General features: G+C 38.3%; 1 protein-coding gene across 1 annotated transcript in view; it reads left to right on the top strand.

Moving 5' to 3' along the window:
- The first annotated feature begins 1,534 nt into the window (after window positions 1–1,534).
- The window catches only part of Tao (Serine/threonine-protein kinase Tao), an 83,531-nt gene continuing 75,065 nt past the window's right edge, over window positions 1,535–10,000 (top strand). Inside the window, exon 1 of the mRNA XM_070135359.1 lies at window positions 1,535–1,663. The gene's annotated coding sequence lies outside the window, so the exon portion shown is untranslated. The remainder of the gene's footprint in view (window positions 1,664–10,000) is intronic.

Below are 10,000 nucleotides of genomic sequence, written 5' to 3'. Positions count from 1 at the left end.
ATTAAGAACGTATAGCAGAAACCTACCTCTTTAGGCACAGAAAAATGGACATCTGCCGGTCATACTTTGGTCTGCAGGGCCATGAAAAAATACAGAAAAACAGCCCCATTAATTCGGTCAGGTAGTAAGCCAAATCATGGCAAAATATGTCAAGCATGACATGGTGTAGTAAAAATGACAAATGGCAGATGTTTTCATTGGTGGGGTACCCTTCGCAGAGCCCAAACAATAGACCATAAAAAAAACAAGCTAGATCAGCTCATGGAGTAATAGATCAGGATCAACTTCAAATGATGCAGTGAAACCACCCATAAGCTGACTCAGTTCATTGCATAACTGATTGAAATATACAAAATGGTCATTACAATGATGTATCTGAAAAATGACAAATGCCAGACATTTTCAGCGGAGGGGAGCCTGCAACAGACAGCCCTAAAAGATCCCTCCTATAAACCGTCTGACCAACAGATTTCCATTTTTTTTGTGTCTTAGTAGTCCTTGCTGTAGGTTCCGAATTCGTTACCTTCGCAGCTACCTTGGCCTCTGTGGACTCCCGGTCTCATCTTCCTCATGAAATCAAGCGAATGCTGTATCTGATTGGTATGATAATTGCCAAAGACTGATATATTCTTTCACATACATCGATCACTAGAACCAATTTATGGCTTTATTAATTTATACATATATATATCTACATCTATACATGTATATTTATATATGTGTATGTATGCATGTATTTATATATGTATGTATATATTACTTTTAATAACTGCCCTCATTCCTGTATCTGGTATCTGAGAATGGGAATTAAAAAGATAATAGATAGGAAATATAAAGCTGTGTTGAAAAAAAAAAACATGAATGTTTGAGCTCCCAACTTTGATTACACGCCGCAAAGAACTTTAATCATATCATTTTTGATATGGAAATGAATGCAGCAAAGTATTTGTTTCTGTGGAGACCGCAATATTGACATAAATTATAAGAAATAGTAATAATATTTACTTTCTTCGATGTAGAGTTTAAGTACATTATAATAACATGATTTAAATTAAATGTTGAAAGTTCAGCTTCAATGTATTTAATTACGGGGCATCTTTTAGGTAAAAAAATGAATTTCCGGCTAGCGACATCTGGCATCCCTCTGCTCTTTTGATATAAAGTTTACAAAACCCGGCGATTGTTATAGCGATAATGAGTGAAGCAAAATTAGCAGAAAGGTGACAGAATTCATGTAATTGATAAGATAACAGTGGAGGAGTTTAGATACTGCACCTACCGTGTGTCTCGTTTTATCGCATTTTCATTATTATCTGAGAAGGCTTATCTCCATGCACCCTCCCTAGTTCCTTGAAAGATTTTAATGACGCACGAGTGATTCATGTTTAGTTTCCGCAGCCGAGGTCTATGAATTCCTGTTCATTAAACGGCTGGAAAGCTCGACATAGCCTGGTGTTTTGAGGTTTTGTGAATTGGAAGAAACCGAGTACTTTGCGAGTGGGCTGAAACTAGCCTGGTGTTTTGATTTTTTTGAGTGATATAAGAAATAACGAGTGATTTGCGAGTGGACTGAAGCAAGTGAAGTGACATGTTGAAAGTGGACAAGGTGGCACAACGAGAGCGACGAAGGGCCTGGAATGAACCACTGAATATTGGTAATGAAGTAAGTATAAGCAGCGTGTAGGCTTAGATCATAACGGATCGGATGCCACGTAGAGGGAACGATGGCGGTTTGGAGGGCATCTGTGACCGAGAGGATAATGACCATAATGGCTGATGCAAAGTTTGTGTATAAACATTACTAAGCAATAATACGCGCGAACAATTAGGTAAAGGGAACGAGTAAATACGCAATAGAGACAATTCAATAAACTTCGCTGTGAACTATTACTCCCTCAAGCATCATGTTGATCCCGGAGAACCGTAAATTTTCTCCATTATAATGCCCTTACACTGAACGTTAAAATATCTCGGCTTCTGTAGCGAAAGGAGTTGTGTTTACGTGTTGATCGGACAATGAAACGGCATTGATAATGATAAATAAACATAGTTATAAGAATGAAGACGACGATGAAGATAATTACAATCGTGTTAAGTCAGGGAAATATTACATTAATGAAAATATACAAAATGCTATTCATATGTAAAATTTTATCAGTAATGAAAATGATTATACTATTAAGAGGAAAGCTAATGATAATGACACTAACAACAATTATATTATCATAAGTTTTATTAATTTCAAATGATGATTCTTTCAACAACACTACGTTAATATAACGCAATAATAATGATAGCAATGATGATTATATGAATAATTGCAGTATTATTATTAATAATAGTTATGATAATTTATTTGACTACCGCGAATAACTGTGTTATATTACTGATAATAATAATTATGTCAATGATGATAAGAGTAATGCTAATGGCGATAATGATGATAATGATAATAATAGAAATATTAATAATGATTATAATGATAATGATGGTATTAATGATAATGATGGCGATGATGATGGTAATAATGGTAATTACTAATAATGGTAATTACTACCATCATCATTATTATTATTTTTTTTATTATCGTTATTATATTCATCATCATCATCAATATCATCATCATCATAATCATCAACATCACCATCATGAAACAGAGGTGAAGTTAACCATAAAGGAAGTAATTCTAATAACAATTTTAAATGAACCCATGATATAACACCGGGCATATATAGTAGGCCTATACACAAAATAACAATAATGATACTAATGATTATCATGAAGACAATATTAATTATTGTAATGATGATAATGATAATAACAATAACAATGATGATGATATTGATAATAACAGCAATACGAACAGTAGTAATTAGAACCATGGCAATAACAATAATAGAAATGATAATATCATAATATCCATAATGCTATTGATAATAGGAACAATAATAATTATCACAAAGGTCATGATAATCATAATATTGATAATAATAATAAAAATCATGCTGATAATAACATAAATAATGATGATAATATTGTAATAATAATGCTAATGCTAACAGTAATAAAGGTAACAAGTGGGACATGAAAATTTCACTCTCTACCTCCACTTTTCACACTCTAGCATCCCCACTCTCTCCTGAACCTTCACCCCTCCTACTTTAAGCGCATTTGCCCCCTCCCCTTCCCTCCTTTTCCTCTCTAACCTCCTCCCCCTTTTCTCTCAGAGCTCCATCTTCTCCCTTAGATTCCCTCCGTTCTCATCTCCCTTTCTCCTTAAGTCCCCTTCTCCTCCCTTCACGCCTTTCCTTATTATGTACAATGTCCCTCTCGTATCTCCCTCTCCCCCCTTTCTTCTCCCAGTTTCATTCCTCTCTCCTGCTTTCCTTCTTAAATTCCCCCTCGGATAGTCGGGTGAAGTGAATAATAAATATAAACAAATGGTCTTACTAGTTTCTGCAGTGTACTTGCCTCGAAGACTGATAACAACATCAATAATGATGATAGTGAAAGTAAAAGTTTAAACGGGATTCTAATAGATTCGTAATACAATGCCTTTAGAATGAATTATGAATGTTATTCCTTAACATTCACCAATATTTACTCTCAAATATTTTCCCATTTTACACCAAAGTGAAGCGACTTCAACTCCGCAGTTACATGGGATATAACAAGGAGGTTATTAGTAACGTACTTGTATGTGGAGCAGAAGGAAATTGACTAATTGACATCTCTTCTTGGTGGCCTGCCTCAGCCCCACCCCATTTTGACAAAGCAGGGTATATATATATATATATATATATATATATATATATATATATATATATATATATATATAAGTGTGTGTGTGTGTGTGTGTGTGTGTGTGTGTGTGTGTGAAGATACTTGAATAATCCACACTTTCACGGCTCACGTGACCTGTCAAAATGGGGCGGAACTATGATGTCACCCGAGGTAGCCAATCAGGACACAGAAATTGTTTCCAATTGCAGATTGATTTTGATTTTTTAATCATCATCACTATCAGTATAAGGAATGCAACAAAAAATCCACATTTTTATTGAAGAATGCGATTTTTTTATTATAATGAAACACAAAACAAACAGCAAAAAATCATATTTCGTGGTTACAGAGCTCAATGGGGATGACGTTACCTCTCTTCTATTTTCCTTGGGGATATAAGTTCGGTTATGACGTGCAGGGACAACGTGCGAACACAGCATAACCGGTGGTAGGCCTATACATTTTGGCTAAACTTCACTCATTGCCTGGTTTCCAATGTAACCACTGATGCATAAGAATACTTACAAACTTAATATTGCATTTGCAAAGACACATATACACAAACAAACTCTTAATATGTACTTGTTCGAGTAGATACGACTCGGCAGAAAAACACACAGGCAGACACTTACACCTCAAGCGCAACACATCAAGAGTTATCTTATTTACTCCTCGGTATGTTCGTTTCTTGTGTCATTTTCCCTCTCGCGGATCGCTGTATTGGGTAACGATTATTTCAATGCCATTTTATTATTTAATTGTTATTATTATTATGACTATAGTCATTATTGTTATGATTGTTATATCATTAATGTTGTTGTTTTTGCTAATATCATTATTATTACTATTACTACTACTACTACTAGTACTATTATTTCTATTATTATTCAAGATCATAATTATTGTCATTTATATTATTTTTGGTGCTATTGTTATTATAATGGCCATTGTTATTGTTATCAATACTAATTTTATTATTGTTAATGAAATTATTATCATTCTTATTGTTATTGTTATTGTTATTATTATGGCTTGTCTCTTTATTATCGCTGATGTTGTTGTTATCATTATTTTCACTATCATTATCATCATTATTATTAAAGGATCACTATTAGTATCATCATTACTATTATTATTATTATTGTTGTTGTTTTTGCCATCGTCATTTCTGTTATCATTACCTCCGGATCCGGATCCAGGATGGTTAACAGGATAACTCAAAAAGTAATATACGGAATTTTATTTATTTTTATTTTATTTTATTAATTAATTTATTTATTCATTTTTTCAAACCAGAGGTGTGTCTTAGCCCAACTTAGATCATGATTCAGATCCATTTTTTTTTTTTTTTTTAATTATTTTTTAGGGATTCTTTAGCATTGCGAGATAGGGAAACACGGACGATGGTGATTTTAATGTAATTCTTTGACTGAATATTTTTATTGCATCAGTGACCTTATTGTTTTGACGGAGGTATACGCCCCCTGAGTACTTCTAAATATTGTTACTATTGTTATTATTATCAGTAGTATTCTTAATAGCATCAACATTATCATCATCATGATCATCATCATCATCAGCAGCATTATTATTATTGTCATTATTATTATTATTGCTATCATTACCATTACCATTATTATTACTGTTACATTACTATTATTATTATCATTGTTATTATTATAACAATAATAATGATAATAATTGCCATAATCTTTATTAATATTATTATTCTCATTATCATTGCTGTTCTTATTATTATTGTTATTATCATTATTACCATTGATAGCATTAGCATCGTTAGAACTACTATTATTGTCATTACTATTATTATTGACATGATTATCATTATTAGTAATATGATTCTTATCATCATTATTATTATTATCCCTATTATTGTTATCATTATTAGTAATATTATCTTTATCATCATTATTACTATCATTATTATTGCCATCATTATCATTATTGTAATTACTATTATTTCTTCATTACCAATATTATTATCATCAATTATCAATATTATCACTGTTGCTGTTGTTTGTTCTTAGGCTTAGCACTGTTGTTTTCATTTAAGTTATTTTTGTCAGTATTGTTATAATTGCCATGAGTATAATAATGATGATGGTTATTGTTATTATAGTTGTCATTCTTATCGTCCTCCAGCCCTCTAGGATCAACGGATAGCTTCGAGGAGGCGCTCCTTGCTAGTCTGACTCTTCAAGGGACCTACTGGCAGGGGTAAAAGGAGAAGCCAGGGAGGGCAAACTCCTCTCTCTTCCGCCAAGCGAGTCGGGCAGAGGGTCCAGTGGAATGGCAACTATCGTATGGTTGGGGAGCAGAGAAGCACAGTCCACTTACATTCTGGAGAACCCAAACTCAGTGAGAGGGGATCGTGGCTAAGCCTTAGGGAACCCCACATGCGGATACGGAGCCCTGTAGTTCGCCACCCAATTTTATCAGGGCAATACCAGGCATGGCAGTAGAGGTGGCATCCACCCCGTGTAACTGCCTGAGGTTTAACTTCAGATAGCTGTCTGAGTGGGGGCATGGAAGACCTGCTCTTCATGTCAAGTAGATCTACTGCCACCATTGTCGAGGGATCTGAAAGAGCTGAAGATGCAGGTGGCTGCCTTAGAGAGTAGAAGACCTGGCAGTGGCATAATTAACGAAAGAGATTACAACTACTACTGATCAGGCCATCTCCAAGCAGTAGCCATAGCTAACTCCAGTAACATTCAGCAGTAGTAGTTCCAGTCGATGAGCGTATAATAATAATGAGACTGAAACTCTCATTTGGTTCGTCTCTTATTGATGTACTCTTCAAGATGTAAGTTTTACGTGAAAAGAGATGTATTATGCCAAATTCACTTCCTTGACAAATGGCTTCTGCCTTTGGCTTTATATCTCCATTGCTTTGAGATTCTTGTCAGTTTCCATGGCATGAAAGCTGGCACTTGTAAGGGGCTTTGCAAGGTTGCTGAGACGGAGTTTTTTTAATTTGAAACTATGAGGTCCACCAATCTGCGGAGTGCTTTGAAACGAGTAGCGATAGCCACAGCAACCCCCTGGGCACACTTCTCCCTTCAGTTGCTCCTTTTTCATCCTCAGCAGTGTTCAAGTCTTACCTTTCAGGGACCAAGCAAATTCCGATCACTTGCCAGAAAAGTTATATGACATTCATGGGTACTGTTGTCTCCTGCAAGATAAAGTTCTGTCATGTTTTTAGGTGAATACCAATTGCCCCTAAACTACATGAAGCTTTTTATGTTGTTATTGGTTATTGACTGCTGTGGAATTATTAGAGATAGCCACGGCAAACCTCCAGGCACGTTTCCTATTCTTCAGTCTGCTCAGGTAAATACCTTAGAGCAAAGGATCTTAACCTTTCCGAATAAGGGCTCCTTTAAGAATCTGATGGAAGCTGGACCCACAGTCCAGGACCAACAATCTGCACAATTCAGTTCAGCATACTTCGCAGGTTAGGTCACACCAGGTCCAACAACTTTGTCTTCTCTCTCTCACCCGCAGGTGCTTCTTGCTATTCACTGGCGAATCCTGACAGGTTGACACTGGCACCTTGGGGGGCTCTGATTGGACCGCAGGCTTCCCCGACTATTCATTATCTCGCTTAGATTACTCACTAGAAGGAGAGTAACTATTAAATACGACATGCAACATGCACAACTGGCCTTCACATACTTCCCAGATTGGGTCACGCCAGGTTCAACAACTTTGTCGTACATATCTCACTAGCTAATTCTTCCCACGAATCTGTACCAAGACCTGCCTGGTTGACGCCGGACACCTTACGGCTCCCTGACTGGACCGCAGGCTTCTCTCGTTAACGATTCGCTGGCACAGCTCCAGACTACTTAAGCTTAAGGTTTCAAAACCAAGAGACCCTACATCTGGAGAATACCTTTTAACTAGCAAGTTCTCTTGCTATTCAGGATACCCTAATCCATAACGGAAGCAGAGGAAAGCTTTTGGCATGGATTGGTAACTACTTCAGGATCAAAACAGCCAAATTCAGAGTCCACGATCACCTATCACAGCACAAGCCACTAGGAAATGGAGTGCAAAAGGATGGGCTCCTCAGTCCAGTCCTTTTCAACGACCTAATGTCTTGCATTCTTAACGTATGTCTCCCAGAGGGACACAAGATAATTTCCTTTGCCGATGATCATACAGTCATTTCCACTGGTCGAAAAATCCTAAGGAAAGCCCAACACTGCCTTGACCCTGTGTCTGAGAAGTGTTGCAGGACAGGATTAAAGATGAATAAGATTACGAACTCTGCAAACTGGCTGTCACATACATCCAGGGTGTTAATATACTATCATCTCAAAAAGTAACTACTTATTAAGGATATGGACTCCCCTCGCCCTGACTATACTGAATCCCCGCTATGGGCACAGATCTTGATTATGTTTTCAGCAATAAGCTTGTCAAGGAGAAAGAATCAATTTCCCATGTTTAGACTGAAGGCAGAAACCAAGAGGGTCATTACGGCCATCAGTAGAACCTACTTCACAGATGGATCAGTCGATCTTCAAACCCGCATTACAAGTGCCAGCTTTGCAGCAAGGGATGCCACAACATCCATGAGGGTAACCGTCAATACATCGCTCCAAGCAGAGGCAGTTGCGATCATGGGAGCCCTTGTCCACGCACCCTAGAGGGAAGGACACGTGGTTATACATAGATTCTAGGGCAGCCATTGATAGTCTGTGGCACAGCATGTCCAACATCTAGCTGCTGACCACTATTGTTACCATAATGCAGAGGATTCCTATCTAGGGTAGAAGTCATCATAAACTAGATTTCCAGCTACATAGGCATCAGACTAGCTGAAACTGGCAGGGGTATGCCCCAAAATCTCATGATCAAAGAAAGCAAAGTCATTCTTCACAGAATCACACTAGGCTACCACTGTGCCTGACAAATTATCAAGACAATTGGCTATGCCGACAGGTATGGCAAGTACTGCGGCGAGGAAAATGCCATCCTGTTACACCATTTATAGAGTTGTGAGAACACAATTTTTGAAATTGGGACCTCCCGCCGCAGCTGCCATGCTGATGAGATTATGCCTCTTGGGTGGAGTGCCTGCTAGCAATCCATCCACCACAGTAAGCATTCAGTGGTGATGAATTGGTTGAGACAGCTATAAATAGCTCTCACAGGCTGGGCCACATATATGTAAGGCCCAGGTGAAGCTAGCCTTCGTAAATCTCAATGAACTGAAATAGATCACAAGCCCAAAGCACTTCAGCCGAGGAGCAGCAACACAAGGACTACAAAGTCCTTTGCCAACAAGGGAGCCTCCTTGACACCCTTGTTCAATTTTGTATCACCTACAGCAAACAACCGTAACATTGGACACACACACTCCCCATAGAGATAAACCACCAGTCAAATGGTAAATACTGCCCTATCAGCTACACTGGTAACCCCGTAGTGACACTCAGTATCTCACTTGGTTTGTTTATGTACTGGAGGGGTAATACCTGTTACAGCCCCGACCCACAATATGCAAAACTCAGTTTTTCATGTAAAACTGCTATTGCATGGTAGTGAACTTGTAACAGCCTTAACCTACAATCTGCTCAACTCAGCTCCGCATATTTTCCAGGTTGGGTCGTGCCAGGTCCAGCAGCTTTGTCCTCTCTCCCACCAGCAGCTCTCAGATTGGACTGTAAGGTCCCCTCGTTCCCGGTTCACTGAAACAGGTCCTAACTAGTTAAGCTTGAAGTTCCGAAGTCTAGGCTAGTACAGTGGTAACGTTGTTGGTTTTTCATCCGAAGGGTCGGCAGTTCGCGCCCCGTCCAGGTGCGAGATATTGCAGTTGTTGCCCAGAGCTTACTGCTGTGGCTAGGCACTATGGTGGGTAAGGACTAGTGCATCAGCATTAGTCGGCATAGGCCGGACGAGGCTCAGCTCCGCATATCGGACTTATCTTTACTCAAGTCCGAGAGATCAACGATCACAACTCCAGAGCACCTCAGCCTAGCAGCAGCAACACAAGGAATGCCAAGTTCTCCGCCGACTGGTTGGCCTCTGGCTCCGTTGAATTCCACTTCATCTACAAAAGCCAGCCACAACTCATAACCACTCAATCCCCCCCATAAAGAGATCACAATGACCAGTCCTGTAGTAGATATATTATACTGGTGACACGCTCGCTCGCTTAGCTCACCTGTAGCAAACACGGCTT

Source organism: Penaeus vannamei, chromosome 20 (assembly GCF_042767895.1).
Source record: "Penaeus vannamei isolate JL-2024 chromosome 20, ASM4276789v1, whole genome shotgun sequence".
In the NCBI taxonomy this organism is placed as follows: domain Eukaryota; kingdom Metazoa; phylum Arthropoda; class Malacostraca; order Decapoda; family Penaeidae; genus Penaeus; species Penaeus vannamei.
This window is presented reverse-complemented; position numbering and strand designations above follow the sequence as displayed.